Source organism: Pinus tabuliformis, chromosome Q (assembly GCF_031772625.1).
Source record: "Pinus tabuliformis cultivar Carrire ecotype Pingquan chromosome Q, CPIR1, whole genome shotgun sequence".
NCBI classification, from domain to species: domain Eukaryota; kingdom Viridiplantae; phylum Streptophyta; class Pinopsida; order Pinales; family Pinaceae; genus Pinus; species Pinus tabuliformis.
The window spans coordinates 893,322,598-893,338,939 of record NC_142296.1 but is presented as its reverse complement, the minus strand read 5'-3'; positions in this window follow the sequence as shown (position 1 = coordinate 893,338,939).

The window sequence follows — 16,342 nt, the reverse complement described above, 5'->3', positions numbered from 1 at the left end:
CTTATGAACAAACCTGTTACTAATGGCAGAGTTACAAGATGGCTTTTACTTTTACAAGAATTCAATATTACTGTGTTAGATAGACCAGGGAAACAAAACACAGTAGCTGATTTCTTGTCTAGAATCCTAAACATTAACGAAGATTCTCCTGTAGAGGACAAGTTTCCAGATGAATACTTATTTACAGTAACTACTAAAACCCCTTGGTATGCAGATATTGCTAACTATTTAGTTACAGGGAAGCTACCTCCACACTTATTTCCTAATGAGAAAAGGAAAATCATTCAGGAGAGTTCACATTATTCTTGGATTTCTAATGAATTGTTCAAAACAGGGCCAGATTGTATGATCAGAAGATGTGTTCGGGAAGATGAAATACCTGACATCCTTAAAGCATGTCATGATGAACCATGCGGCGGACACTTTGCTGACAAGAGGACGGCCTATAAAATCCTTTCTTTAGGATATTATTGGCCTTCTCTCTTCAAAGATGCAAAACAATATGTCAAAAGGTGTGACAGCTGCCAAAGAGATGGGAGACCAACTCTTTCAAATGAAATGCCATTATAGCCACAGGTATGCATCGAACCCTTTGAAATATGGGCTTTAGATTTCATTGGACCTATTAACCCACCATCTAAGCAAAAGAAGTATATATTGGTTTGTACTGATTATGTTACTAAATGGGTAGAAGCAAAGGCATTGCCTTCTGCCACTGAAAATTCAGTTGTCCAATTTCTTTTTGAGGATATTTTTACTCGTTTTGGTGTCCCAAGAGAAATTGTGACAGATCAGGGAAGTCAATTTACATCTAACTTGATGGAGAAGCTGATGGAAGAGTACAAGATTAAGCACAGAACATCTACTCCATACCATCCGCAAGCAAATGGTCAAGTGGAATCTAAAAACAAAGTTCTTGAAAGCATCATCACCAAAACTATTCATCTTCACAGAAGAGATTGGGCAGAAAGGCTTCCTGAAGCCTTATGGGCGTATAGAACTACATGGAGGAACACAACAGGACATTCTCCCTATGAACTTGTTTATGGGAAAGAAGTCCTGCTCCCCATTGAGTTCCAAGTCAAGACCTTCAAGATGGTAGTTCAATTGGGGATGAGCCTATCAGAAGCCCAAAAGCACAGAATGGAGCAGCTGAATGAGCTAGATGAGATAAGAAAAGATGCAATTTTAAGGACTGATCTAGTTCAGCGCCAAAGAACTAAATGGCATGATCGACACATCAAAGAGAAGAAGTTTCAGAAAGGAGATTGGGCACTATTGTTTGATTCCAAGTTTAAGGACTTCAAAGGAAAATTTCAAACTCATTGGCTTGGACCATATGAGATTGATGAAGTCTTTAACAATGGAGCAGTTCGAGTGAAGACTATTGATGAGTTTCAGACTCCTCTCATTGTGAATGGCCACCGATTGAAAGTCTACCACAAGCCACTCTCAAAGGAGGAATTTGTTAAATTGTTCCAAGAAGATTCTGCAATGAGGCTGGTGGAGAAGAATTCTTCTCCCCCATCAGCCTGATCTTTGTTTCTTTCAATTAAAAAAAAAAAGAAAAAAAAAAAGAAGGAAAAAAAAAATCTCTTGTATAAGCCTGAAAACCAATCTTGGATTGGCGGTCTTATGCAGAAAATATAAGGTGAAAATCAGGGTCACCTGACACTTTATATTTTCCAAAAAAAAAATCTCTCTTTCTCTTTCCATCTCATCCGCCATTTTGTCCATCTCATCCGCCATTTCATCCATCTCATCATCTCCATTCCACTTCATTTTTTCCTTCCATCTCATTTCCACCAATAAAGTCCCTCTCAAGACTATTCCATTCAGTTAAGTTTGTTCTAATCATCTATGTGCAGGCAGAAAAGTGTTGTTGCAGTTTCCGCAGCTCATACCAAGTTTCCGCAGCCAGCACACTCTGTCTCTGCAATCAAAGCAACTCTGTTTTCAAAAAGAAAAATTTTACAGTCAGAGGTATCATCATCATCAAAGAGCAGCAAGGATACATAGCACCTACAAGGTCAGAAAGCAATCAAAAGTTAGCCACCATAATCAACAAAGGGATCAAATGCAAACGTATGAAGGTATGTTCCAAATCTTTAACCAACAGTTTAATGTCATTTATGCATGGTTTTCAAATCGTGGTAGGAGTCACTTAATGTAATGATTGACAAGATTATCCCACTCCTCGTCCACTCCTCGTCCACGATCACGCTTAATCCACCTCATCACCCTCCTAACGGTTCCCTAATTACTATTGATTCAAACTTAATACGGGCTGCTCTTCCATTAATTACTCGTACCTCAGTGACGTATACCAGTGTACTACGGCTCTACATGTGATCATTTCCGCAGCCAAATGTACGTAGCCACCCGACGCTTAAGGATTTGGCCGTTGCTTCATCTACTCATATCTCCATTTCCCGCATGCATAAACTCATTGCCGTATTGTTCTCTACTCTCTCATACCACTGTTTCCATTCTCGTTTTCATACACCACTCTCGTTTTTACTGTAAACCTCTCTGTTTTCTTTTTCCTCACCTCTCTGTTCAAAACCCCGATCACGAGTTCTGCACCATACCGTTTATCACATTACGGTTACTCTGTTACAGCCGTAATTCCCCTGTTTTTCCCGTAAGCATTCTCCTCAAGCGTCCATATACCACTGTCAGAGCTTCAAGAAAAACTGAGAGCCGAAAATGGGGAAATTGTTAAGAGTAGAACCAGAGGGTTCGAAATTTTTAGAGGGTTACCCTCAGACAAAGGAAGCACTGCAGAAAGCCAAATGGTTGAAGTTCATCCAGAAATTTAAAGGGTACAATGAAGAGGTGACAAAGGCATTTGCCCGATCATTTAATGCAAATAATGAAAATTCCGTGGAGGTAGGAGACCTGCAGTTCACCATAACAGAGAGCACCTTGGCCACAGTAACCGGTTTGCCTCAAACAGGAGAACGCTGGTTCAAAAACAGAACAGTTGAAGATCAAGAGTGGAAAAATATGCTCAAGAATCCAGGTATGGATACCTCCATTTTCACTAAGGGAATCCCTGTACATGTCATTAAGGAAGAGTGGACTTCATTACTGTTGCTTGTTCAAAAATTTTTAACATGTGAAGGCCGCTTCGGTACCATGTATGTATACCATGCAAGAATCATGATGCACTTTATGGATGACCATGCTATCAACCTACCTTATTTCTTGTTAGCTAGTCTAAAGAAGATGAGTGCCACTGTTCAGAAACACGTGGGAAACATTGAATCCCACTCGTATCACCATGGATTCATTAGAATTTTAATTGAGGAGCAGTTGAAAATTAAAAAGGATACGTGGGAGAAGTTTCTAGTTAGAAACCATTTTCAAGAGGTAGCTGAAGCCTCTAGCAGCTCTCCTAGGATACCAAAGAAAAGTAGGAGAAGAGGGAAAGAAACTGCCCAAGAAACTGCTGTAGAAGAAACTGCCCAAAAGACTGCTGAAGAAACTATTCAAGAAACTGCCCAAGAAATTGCTCCAGAAGAAAGGAAAAAGGGAGGCAGAACTAAAAGACAAAAGAGGGATAAAGGGAAAGCCATTGTGCAAGAGTCATACCCTTCACCTGAGCCCTCAATTGAAGAAGACTCCCAAACACTAGCTGATAGACTTGCTCAACTCCATGCTACTGCCCTCTCAAAGAAGAAACAAAAGCAAAAACAAAGTACCTTGCAAAAGCAAAAGAGCACTAGTGCCGTGAGAAGGAGCAGCAGACTACAAAGACAAATGAGGGTCACTAAAGACAAACAGCCACATTTTATTGACTTGGGAGAAAGTACACCTGAAAAGGTTGCTACCCAACTTGATTTTAAATCAAGTTCCCCACGTGTTGAGGTCACTCCTCCACGAGAAGAAAGCCCATTTCAGCAAGACCCTCAAACAGAGTTTGAATATGAACCAAGTCCAAGAAGATCACCTGACATTGACCCTAACCAACAGGAGGTGTACAATTACTTGGAAACCTTAGAGCAATCAGCTGCCGGTCCTAGCACTATCTTACCTCTTGATCAACAGGTTCAATCTCTAAAACAAGAAGTATTCGAGCTAGAAGTCCTGAATCGCCATATTAAACAGGAAAATGAAGCATTGAGAGAACAGGGCAAGTTGGACAAAGTTGTCCACGACAACACAATGCTTCACTTGGGTCTTTGGCAGAAAAAGAATAGGAAATTGAAGAGGAAATGCAAGAAATTGAGCAGAGCCTTGATTAACTTGAAATTTAGGTGTTTGGTTAGAAAACCAAGAACAAACTTGGCAGCAAGAAGAAAAAGGAGAAGGTTGGATGTCTTGGCAGAGGCATCTGAGCATATGGACTGAAAAATCATGACAAAGTTTTGGTTGCATGAGGACATGCAACACCTTCACAGTGGGGGTATGTTGAGCCTCAAACCTGCACTCATTTACCCATCCTCCCAGTAGCCTTTTCCCACTCATTTCCTTCTTTTGCCATCATTTCCTTCATCAACTTGTTCAATTCATTGCATTATAGGACTTTTTATCATGATTTGCTAATTGTGCTAATGATTGACTGTTGGTTTAGATTTTTGGTTCAAATACTGCAATTCCGCAGCTTATACAGCGTTTCCGCAGCTGATCTCTGATTCCGCAGCCGATCCCAGATTCCGCAGCCATTTTCTTATTTGCTATGCTCCAGGTGTCCTCCAAAGGAAAGAGCCACATGGGCAAGTTTGTATGACTGTGTACATGGTGCGTGTGCTGTCAGCTCAGCCAAACTGGTCGTCTACACCCCTGGTCAACGCGGAGGTAACTCTGGTCAAACGGCAAGGTTGCAAACGGTGGCACGGCTCTGCGTGTTCAGGTGGAACACGGAACGCACAACTAGCCTCTTCTTTAGCCACGAAGACTGCAGGGGACAAGAATCCAACAACGGATTTATCAACCATGATGACCGTTTCCTAAATCCGTGCACGGTGCTGCTGAACGTGTCTTTTGCACAGTTGTTAGTTAGCTTAGTTTACGCACAGAACAGTTTATGTTCCTGCTATAAATAAAGCGTTTCCACACGCTGATTAGCTAGCTCTTAAGTTAGTCTTTTGTTGTTGTTATTCAGTTTGTAAAACTCTGTTTCAAGACCATTTTACACAGCGTTTACGCTCCCCACTGTATTTTTATTATGTGCTGATTTAATACCAAGAAGACAGTTCTGTTCTTACTTGCGTAGCTGATCTTTTTACTTGGTTGAGTGGATGGAGGGCCCCTGTCTGCTACAACCATTTTACAGTAGCTTTTAAATTTATTTTCCTGCATTTCTTTTTTTCTAATTTCCCATGTATATTAATGTACAGTTTGATTTCTGCAATTTTGATTTCTTTTGACATGTATATTATTGTACAGTTTGAATTATGCTGCTTTACATTTCCGTACTTTTCATGACTGATCAGTGTGTGTTTTTGCAGCTTTATTAGGAGCCCGGGACAGTGTGCTTTTCCTTCTTTTTATTCCTAGTGGCATTTGAAGTTGTCTTATCTAAACTGCTGACTTTTGCTTTGATTTTCATTAGTTTCCTTGCTTAGTTAGTTTCCTTGCTTAGTTTACTTTATCAAGTTTTGTCAAGTTGCTAATCTCTTGATGGTTCTTTTATCACAATTCACTAACTTTTATGGGACCAAAACATCATTTAATTGCAGCTTGGTTTATCTAGTTTTAGACTCATATTGCTAATTCACTCCCAACTCTTTTCCACATGATCAATTTAGCTAAAGGCAGAATGTTAAGGGAGAATTAAGTAGTGTGATTTGTCACTTAATTTTTGCATTGCTTTAGATTCAATAGAGGAGTTAGAGTAGTGTTCTTGCTTTCAATTGAGTTAATGTAGATGTCATTTTCATTCTTATCAGCAGTAAGGGTATTGGACTAGTGCCATTGGTCTTTTTGTTTGATGCTTTACTTTCATTTGAAGCTTTAATTTCATTCCAAGTTATTGTTCAAGTTTTCTCTTTAAATTTCAAGAAGCATTTAGAAATCGCCACATACACACACATTCACTCACTTGTTTATAACTTCATCACATCACATTAGGAAGATAAGTCAAACATGAACTAAAAACGACAAAAAGAACTAGGAAAGGCTACTTAAGTATATATTGTACACTTCACTTCATCAGCTTACGAGCCCCGGGCTGACAATTTATGATAGCAATTTAGACAACACTAAATTGACCAAACACTAAGGTAATGATAGGTCAAGGCACACAAGATGCCTTCAAGGCACGCTTGTGCACTCAAGCAAGAGAGAAAGAGAACTCAAAGGTGCAGGGCTCAGGTCCAAAGCATGAAATAGAATCATTCGTTGGTTCATGGTGCGCTTGTGCACTCAAAGGATCTAAGGATGATGCAAGGGCACATAATGAAGGAAAAAAGGGGTAAATATTTGATCTTTCCCAGTGTGCTAGTGTGCTCAAGAGGATTAGGAGGGCATAGGGCACATAGTCGAAACACGACAGAGAAATCATTCTTTGGTTCAAGCTGCATCATGTGCTCAAGATGGGTGCATTTCTTTGAGTCGAAGGAGTGTGCTTAAATGAAGGCTTCAATCTTCATGACTATGCCATGCGCTCTAATGGAATATGGAAGGATGAAGGCTTTAGGTTTCATAATTGTGCCATGCGCTCATGCTTAAAGGTTATGCCATGCACTTTTTTAGGAGACAAAAGGTCCTTGCTTTTCCGAAGTGCGCCTTGTTGTTCTGAAGTGAAATTCATTTTTCTGAAGTGTACTTCATTGTTTTGAAGTGTGCTTTGTTATTTTGAAGTGCACTTTTGAAGGGAGAGAAGGTCCTTATCCTTCCAAAGTGCACTTTTTCACTGATAGAGGCAGCAAAAGGCTAGATCACTTACCTTAGGAAGTACTAATGCACTGTGACAGGGAGGAGAATTTATAAAAGACTTAGTGCACAAGTATGGGAGGAAAATATATATTAATGAGGCTCATGAATAAGCTACGCTCATCACCTAGTAAGAGGGCTATTTCCTTTACAACTCACACTGAGTATGAGGACCAAGAAGAGCTCCCAAAATGGCTAAGTGTGGGACTAGCAGAGTAGGAGAAATAAATGCATCCTAACATGAATCAAACATGGATTACACATAAATTCCATCAATACAAGACAACAAAATGCACATGACTCATGAAAATTAATCACATCTTTAAACAACAGCCAAGCGAAACCTATTTCTAAGTGTGATAGTTGGAACAACACATTACAATTCTTAGAACACAAGTTACGACAAGAGTGACGACTATGACCAAAAGGTGTGCTAAGTTGTAAGAATGTCTCTAGTGAATATTCAAATGATATGTAAGACCATGTAATGCAGAAGGGTGAGGCAAAACTAACTTTGGTGATGTGCAAAGGTGTGACACATCCAAGAGTGAAAACAACAAAAGTGAAACCTACAACAGGCAGAAAACATGAAGTTGACACTTGAAAAATGTGAACGACCTTGAAATTGACACATGCCAGAGTGAATATAACATGAAAAAAACACTTATTAAAGTGAAAGTGATCAAAAGCACAACCGAAAATGTAAAATCAATGGTGCGCAATGACAATAGTTGAGAAAACTCACTGAACTAAAAGTACAATTGCAATCAAAGTGAGGGATACTATCAATGTAAGTGTGCACTGAATGTCGACATGAGTTGAACATCACACATACATTGTCTTGATGGGTGGTGCTATGCCTCTTAAATCTTGCATAAAGGAAGAGTGGTCATGAACTCATCGAAGACTAAGCATGTGTTTGGGCAAGTGACTTGACAGTTTAAAACTAGGAAGAACATTTAAACCTTTTACAAAACAACAATCAACCATGAAGGGATTATGGAATGTCAGATTGTAAGATCCTCAGTAGGCTACAAAATACAAGTGTAGACAAAATTTTGGAGGGTTTTGATCATAGTATCAACACTTTGTGACACACTGGTAAAACTCCAACTTCTCTATTTAGGTTTAATTCTCTAAGTGCAAGGTATGAATCTTTTAAGAAGTGTTGATTCACCTTGAAGATTACATTGGATTCCCTACTTAAACCAGTTAGAGATATAGTATCGTCGATTCCCTTACAGGGTTAAACACATATCCAGGCTTCCCAAATCACAATTGTTTCGAACTAGGAAAGGGTAATATATAATTATGATTTTAAGATAGTCAGAGTGTGATTTTTCATCTCTAGCGTTGCTCTGCTACCAGCAGGCATGGATAGTACCTTGGCAGAGTCACTACAAGAACACAAGAATCACTTCAATGCCAATAATCCTGATCAATACCTCAGCGAAGTTACTTGCTTCACCTCTCTGCGCAGGAATCCTTTCTCTTCTTTCACCCTTTATTTATTTTATTTATAAAACCATGGTTACGCACTTATTTATTTCACAGGTGGAAGAGGGATCCTAACTTATTAAGAGTAGGAGAGGTTGTTACTTTAGAGAAGGTAATAAAGACCTCTGATATTGGTTTGCTCGCTAACTGATTTTCCCATCACCTTTCTCTACTCTATTGGATCAATAAGAAAAAACATTATTTACTTGCAATGACGAGTTGAGGAATGAGGATGCTAGAATAGATGCGAGATTTATAGTTCGACCAAAGGCTTTTCGCTCAAGTGGATCATATTTTCCATTTAGACATGATTGACTTTAAATATATGTAAACCCAAGATAGAGAAGAGGTAAAATATTAGCCAAGCATTGTTTATCATCACAATTCCCCTTTTTAAGCTTTTCCACATTGTGTTTTAAGCCAAGCTAGGAACATCTTTCATGCAAAATCTTACTAAACAAAAGAAAAGGAAAATGTATGGAAAGAAAAAAAAACAAAATTGAAGAACAAAGCAAATGAAGGTGGAACATAAAACAACATGCAAAATATACAATAAGAAAACAAACAAATGCAAAGACTCAATGGAGAGCAGGATAGAGGGTGGATGCAATGCGAGGGAAACTAGATCTAACTAAGCTTACTCCTCACCTAATCAACTAGAAGGTTAGGGTTAAGTGTAATGATATTTCCAATGTAGCCATCATCATTCCCGACCTCCAACCACAAAGATAGGAGCAATTAAAAGTAATATAAAACAATATGTAATATAAAAGATAAGAACTTTGAAAACTTGCACAAGTAACTGAAGGTCTTGCTTATTAACAAAATGAATTGCCACACTAACCGGTTTGATCCAGTTTGGAAATTTACTTTGTTTTTTTAAATGTCGATCAGACAAACCTTGCAGGCTGCCTTTGAATACACATTCATCTATATTTTTAGTTCTTGCAAACATAAGAAAAGATCGAAACTGGTTATTTGTAACAGGGCTTGCTAGGTAAGATTGCTCTAACCATTCAACAATTGGATCATGATATTCATAAAAACCACTTAGAATACCTTGAGACTGATGGGAAGGAAAATTCGCGGTTAAAACATTCAAATCACAACAAGAATATTTGATATAATGATCAAATTGTTCGATTAACATATAATATTCTTGAGCCTTTATTGGTTCCCTTTGTATCCAATTACATGCAAAGTCAACAATAAGAAAGCTTAGGGAATTCAAAACAATTATTGACATTATGAATCCAGGAAACCAATCAGGATACTGATTTGACAAGATATTAGAAATATGTGTCAAATAAAACCCAATACTTATACCAACAAAAGGGTTTTGGTCGGTTGAATAATTGAAGCAATCACAATTACTCCACAAAAATAATTGTGTTTGAATAGCTTCATGATATACACAAAGAGATAATAAGATGATCAAATTTTGAAGAGTTTAACAGAGAAAAATCCTTCAACCCACAATGACCTTTATCTCGATCATCAAAATGACAGGCCTTGAAACCATAAGGATCCATGAAATATTTTCTCTCCAACCCTCGATCTAGCTCAAGGGAGTGACATGAAAAGGAACTAGCCAAACAAGAACCTTTCTTTTGATAAGAAATTCTATCTTGAATATCCACTTGAAAATATATGAATCCCTTTGAGAATGAACTCATAACCATTGGATGAATGTCGAGGAAGAATTATGTGTGAAAATATGGATCCAAATTAGTATGGAGATCTCAACATGATTACGAGGACTTGACATAACCATCAACAATAGCTTAAGTGCCTCGAATTTCTGACAGGTCTCAAAACTTTCTGATGGCGGATAATCAAATTTGGGTGGCTTAGAAACATAAATAGGTAGACATGCACCATTATCGTCTAATGTATTAACGAAAACATTGTCAATGCCATCGGTTTAATCATATTTAGGATTAAGCAAATTAGACTCTTGATGGACAAAAAATTGAGATACATCAACTTGAAGAATACCTTGATGATTCAGAGTTGGAACATATTCCTCCACAATTATGAAATATTTACAGTTGAATAGATCATGAATAATAGATTCAAACTTTTCATCCTTTCATTATAGTATCACACCATCTTGTACCTCATTGCAACCATGGTCAACTGGATAAAGAAGGGTTTAAGGGGGGTGTTAGTGTGGCAAACTTATCAAACATATCTGCGTACAATGAATAGTGTGTTAGAGGTGAAGAAGGATTGAAAGACTCAGGAGGAGGAGCAACAATAGTACTTAGATCATATTGAACTTAAAATAACAATAGATAAACATCATTTTCATTAGTATAATAGTCAAAGATAGGCATACTAATATGAAAATTAGATTGAACATGATCTTCCAAAGATTCGAAAACCTTACAACTTACCACTCTAGACTTGTCATCCAAGGATGTATGAATTAAAGAAGATTCAGGATCATTTTGAATTAAAAGAGAATCCCAATTCATAAATGTAGATTGTAAACTGTGAGAAATAGATTCTGAATCGGTACCTTGGAAATCAAAGCCCTCAGAAGAAGAGAATATATCATCCGATATACTTGAAATTTCACCACCATATGTCTTAATGGAAAACAAGGATATCATGGTGATATTTATCTAAAGTCTCAACTCAGATGCGAGGTTCAAAGTCATTTGATAGGTTATCAAGGTTAAAATATTGAATATCAACCAGAAAGGAAAGATTATGATATTGAAAGAGGGAGGAAAGATAAGACATACCTTCAACACCCTTCTCCTCTACATGTGAAATACAACTACTTTTTCCTTCATGACCGCTTGAAACAACAGGTTGAACATCATTATGAGTTGAAGTAGGTGAAACAAGAGGATCATTAAACATGGAATCATGAAGCATGTATGATGGAGGTTGAAGGGTATAAGAAATTAAATCAAATTCAAGACTTGAATTATGCATATTGATGCGATCTTGAAAACCAGAGGAATGAGTTTTCATTTTAGGTTCCATGCAATTATTGAACCATTCCAAGTTTTCCTCAATAGGATGTGGATCATAAGAATTGGATGGAGGTTGAATGTACAAATCAAAAATTTTATTTTCAAATTTCCCAACTTTAACATCATCACTTGAGGGTAGCTAAAATGGTACTGGAAAAGGAGAAGGACAAGGAACAAAAGGGATAATAGGTTCCTCCTCGGAAGATTGAGGTATCCCACGGTTTGTAAAATTTGGGGAGAAAGAATTATCCAGGGGTTCATATTCAAAAGTCTCAAAGAGAGTATAATCAAATTCTGATTTTTTTTCATAATGAAGTCTGAATCAATAACTCCCTTGGGAAATTCACAACAAGTGTGAAGAAATCAATTAAGAAAATCCTTTGCAGATTCACCAGGTTCCAACTTGAGCAAATCAATTCTATCACATACATCTTAATATTCGTACCTGCCAAAGGCTTCACGAAGCTCCTTAACAAGTTGCTTGAGTGAATGGATAGAAGAAGCAAGTAACATATGACACCATTTCTTAACTTGACCTTTAAATGTGAGGGTGAACAACTTGTCCATGACATCTTACAATGAATTTCATTAGAGAGACAAAAATGAATAAATTGAAAGAAGTGTCCAAGGACAGTTAGTTCACTCTCGCCATCAAACTTGAATTCAGACAAGTCATGAATGATTACCGCAAGGATGGTAAAATCAAACTCCTTAGAAAAACATCCTGGGATTATAATTTGGGAAAGAGCCATTTAAGATAAGAGATTCAAAACAGACTCAATGGGCACAATTTTCATCTGGCCCTCCTTCTAGCACCAAAATGTTGATGGTGCTAGATGCCGCCAACATACAGGGGGTCTCCCCAGTGTGAAGTCCCAATTAGACCTCACACTATTTAGAGTAGGAGCCCAATCTAGAATATTGACCCAACCACTATTACTATAAGGTTCACTTTCGTTTCAATGAATGACATAAGAGATTATATACATAACCCTTGAACAAGCAAGTAAGTTGACATTGTGAAACATCGATTGTAATGTGTAAAAGGAGACTTTCACGGGTGGGAAAGGAAAAAGTGAGCCTCTAGAAGGAAGTAATAGTGCCAACTTAAGAGAGAGACATGAGCAAAGAAAGATTCATCAGTTATCTAGTGAAATAGTTCACATAGACACAATGATCATTAAACCACATACAACACACCTTCAACAAGGTAAGTACCAGGGCCATTGAAATAGTTCAATTTCCTTAGTACATATGAACGAAACAAATATATAAAACATCTAAAGAACAATCCTAAGATATTCATAATACATGCATGAAAATGCTTTGGCTCATCGAGCTTCATTTATAAGGTGAAAGACCCAAGTACAAAGTTACAATGATGAGGCACTAGTTCTAGTAGTGGAACATTAAGTCACTTCTTGCTTCCCCAAAGAACATTTTTCTCTCCTATGCCAAGTAGAGAAGCCAAGACTCACTCTCCAAATATTAAGCCTCCAAAAAGCCCTTTGCTTGAGTTATGAGGTTTCTTTTAAAACAAGGGGAATGATATTTCATATCCCCATGACTCTTGACTTACCATCATGACTCTTAGACTTCTATTATGACCTTTTGACATTTGTCCAACTCTTAAACTTCTAAATGACACATGGACTTCTCTATGTGACCTTTGGACTTCTCCTAAAGACATTTTGTCCATATATGACTAAGTGACTTTTCATATTCCAGATATGACTCTTGGATTTCCACACACTACATTTTGTCCTTTTCGTGACAATACATCATTACATTCCACATGATGATGTGGCTTGACACATGGACACACATTGACCATTATGATGACACCTCTACACGTTACAACTTGATAATGATGATATGGAATTCACGATGAGGTGGCAATGCCAAGCTGTTTTTCTTGCTGCTTAATCTTCATGAAAGATCCACTTTGTTGCCTATATTCACCCTACAAAGGGTCTTTGATCAATATCAAAATCCTCTGAGTCATCATGCAATCTCTTCTTTCTATCTCAGTCTATGATCTTCTTCATGTCACCATTACTGCTCTCTTTTGTTCTTCTTCTCTGCAGGATTTCCTTTATGCTTTCTCCTTTCCATCTACTTTGAGAATCACCTTGTGATCAGAATCTAGATTAAGGGCAAAAATTAGCTCAAAAACCAAAGTGCTCATAATCGATCAAAACCTGAATGGCAACGTCCATCTTGGCGATATGATCCTAATGAAACTTGTTTCACTAAAAATGGATTTCGTATGAGAAAGATATCGCGTTCTGATCGTTTGGTCAAATAGGCAAAATTTTGTGACTGGGATGATGACTAGGCATCCGTACAGCCCAGTCAATGAAAAGAATATTCTAGGGAATATTCTTAGAATATTCCTACAGGTGGACCAATTGGATCGTGACAAGTAGCGACACGTAATTCGTTAAAGTGCATTTGGTGGACCAATGAGAGGGTAACACGTGGTAAGCCCAGAGGCTGCCACGTGCCCTCTCAAAGGTCGATTAAAAGCCTATATGGCAGGCTGGGGAGTCGAAACCATGACCTCGCGTGAACAAGCGCCATGTATTATTGCCATACCACAACCTTATGTCTTAACATGTAAAGGGCGCAATTGTTATTTAAATGTTAAATGCGTTGAGGTTTGGAGATAACCACTAGTGGTAACCACTAGAATGTGACCAACCTCAAAACAATAACCGCTAACATTTAATGTTAACCGCTGACGGATTTGGAGGTAACATTAACCACTAGAGTTAACCTTGACCGCTGCATGTGACCAACATTACCTTAACCGCTAGCATATTATGCTAACCGCCAGATTAATGTGCTAAGCGGGATTAGTGGTTAATTAAACCATACTTATCACTAATTAATGGTGGGATTAAGTTGGAAGATCTTTTGGCGGAGCAAACAAATCTGGAGCTAACTCCAAATTTGGTGGAATTGACTGGAGTTTTTCTAGATTTAGTGGAGATTTCCTAGGAAAAATCGAAGAAGCCATAACAATGGAGCACTCTAGGTGCATGTAATCAGAGAATTGACCATTAATCCAAAGAGGGCCTAGCCATTGAAGTAGGTCCAAGGAGATGTAGCCCACGAGGGGTGAACTCCTTTATCAAATTTGTGATATGAGTTTGTTGTGTTTTATTTCTCTGCATTTTACTTGTTGTATATGTGTTTTTAAACAACTAATTAACCTCATGAATTACTCATAAAAGGAACATAACACTTGACAGATAATCCTTCACAATTTGGTTAATTTGAGATGATCCTAAACACATTTTAAAATACTGATGAGGGATCTTGCATAGAATTAACAAGTTTGCCCATATTGAGATCAAGTTAGTATCAGAGCACTGTTAGCTCATTTTAACCCTGAGATGGTTTGCCAAGGTTAGCTAGAAAATTAGTTATTGGTTTTGTATTTGTGAAAGGAGAATTTAGTTGTGTGCAAGTTTATGTGATGAAAACTTTGATAAGTGATGTTTCTAATCCATCTTCCTTAGCAAGACTCTTTGATTTAGAGATATTGCAAGATCTTATCATCATGAGAGATATGGCGCAAGAGTTGCATGAAGATAGGAAGGAGAACACTATACTTCAAGAGGAGTTGATGGCCATGAAGGAGAAGCAAGAGCTTCTTGAAAAGATGCATGAGATGGAGATTCAACTCCATGATGCCAAGGAAACCCTAGCCAAGTATGTGCATGAAAATGAGGTATGCAATTCAATTTTATCTTCAATTTCTTCTCAAAATGAATGTTTTGGTGCTTTTGAAAGACACAGTAGAGGAATAGGGTCCAAATTATTGATGAAGATGGGCTATGAAGGTAAAGGGTTAGGCAAACATGCACAAGGCATAGTTGAGCCAATTGTTGTTGAGGAAAGGCCTAGGTATTTGGGTCTTGGTTATGGACAACATGATGGAGAATTATACAAAGCCAAGGAGGCACGTGAAGGTGTTCCAAGAAGGATTTCCATTACATGTTCATTACCTCAAGCTTGTGAAGTTTGTGTTCATGAGGAATGCAAAAGTTTTATACCCACTTTGCAAGAAGATGCTCATAAGCATGCAACTAGTGGAAATGGAAAACAAGAGGATGTTGAAAGCTCTAAGGTCATTGAAACCATTATTGGTATTTCCGAAGAGAGCCACTACCTCATCAAATTCACCTCCTCAAGAAGGCGACAATGGTGAATGTGAAAGGTATAATTATGCCTTTAATCAAGTTTCTTTTGATTATGATAAACATGGTAAATCTTCACATAAGATTTGGAGAAAATTCACATGTTCATTTTGTGGTTTGAATAGCCATACTTTTTCAAGGTGTTGGAAGAGGATAGCCATACACAGGAAACATTCAAAACAAAAGAGACAGAAATCCAAAGGTCCATTAGATAATGGAAACCATGTTGAACAGAAGATGCAATTATTTTTCACTCATTGCCATAAGCAGGGTCATCTTGTAGACAAGTGTTGGAATTTGTATCCAACAAGTCATCCACTGATCCAGGTGGATGTTGGTGGCCACCCACCTATCCCACTTGGACCCCCACAACTATCTCTTTCAGTTTTTCAGTTTCCGTAATTGTAGCACAATTTACTATTTTTAGCAGTTTTTCGGGTCCTGAACTTCCGGAGCCGTTTTGAGGCCCTAAACGACATTTTTTGGGAAATCTGGGAGTTCCCAAATTTATAGTTCTCAGATAGATCTTTCTAACGAGCTATTTTACTCGTCAAATGGAGATCGGGTGCCAAAGTTACGACCCCGGGAAATTGATGTACCAATTTACGCAAACCGGGCCCACAATTTGGCGTTTCATCTTCTAGGGTTAGGTTTTTGGATGTTAAGGGTTTTTCATTGTTTCTCAACAATAAATAGGCCTCCAAGCCTCACTGTAACATAGTTCAGAGGCATGTAGCCGCCACATCTCTTCTTAAAGATAAGCTA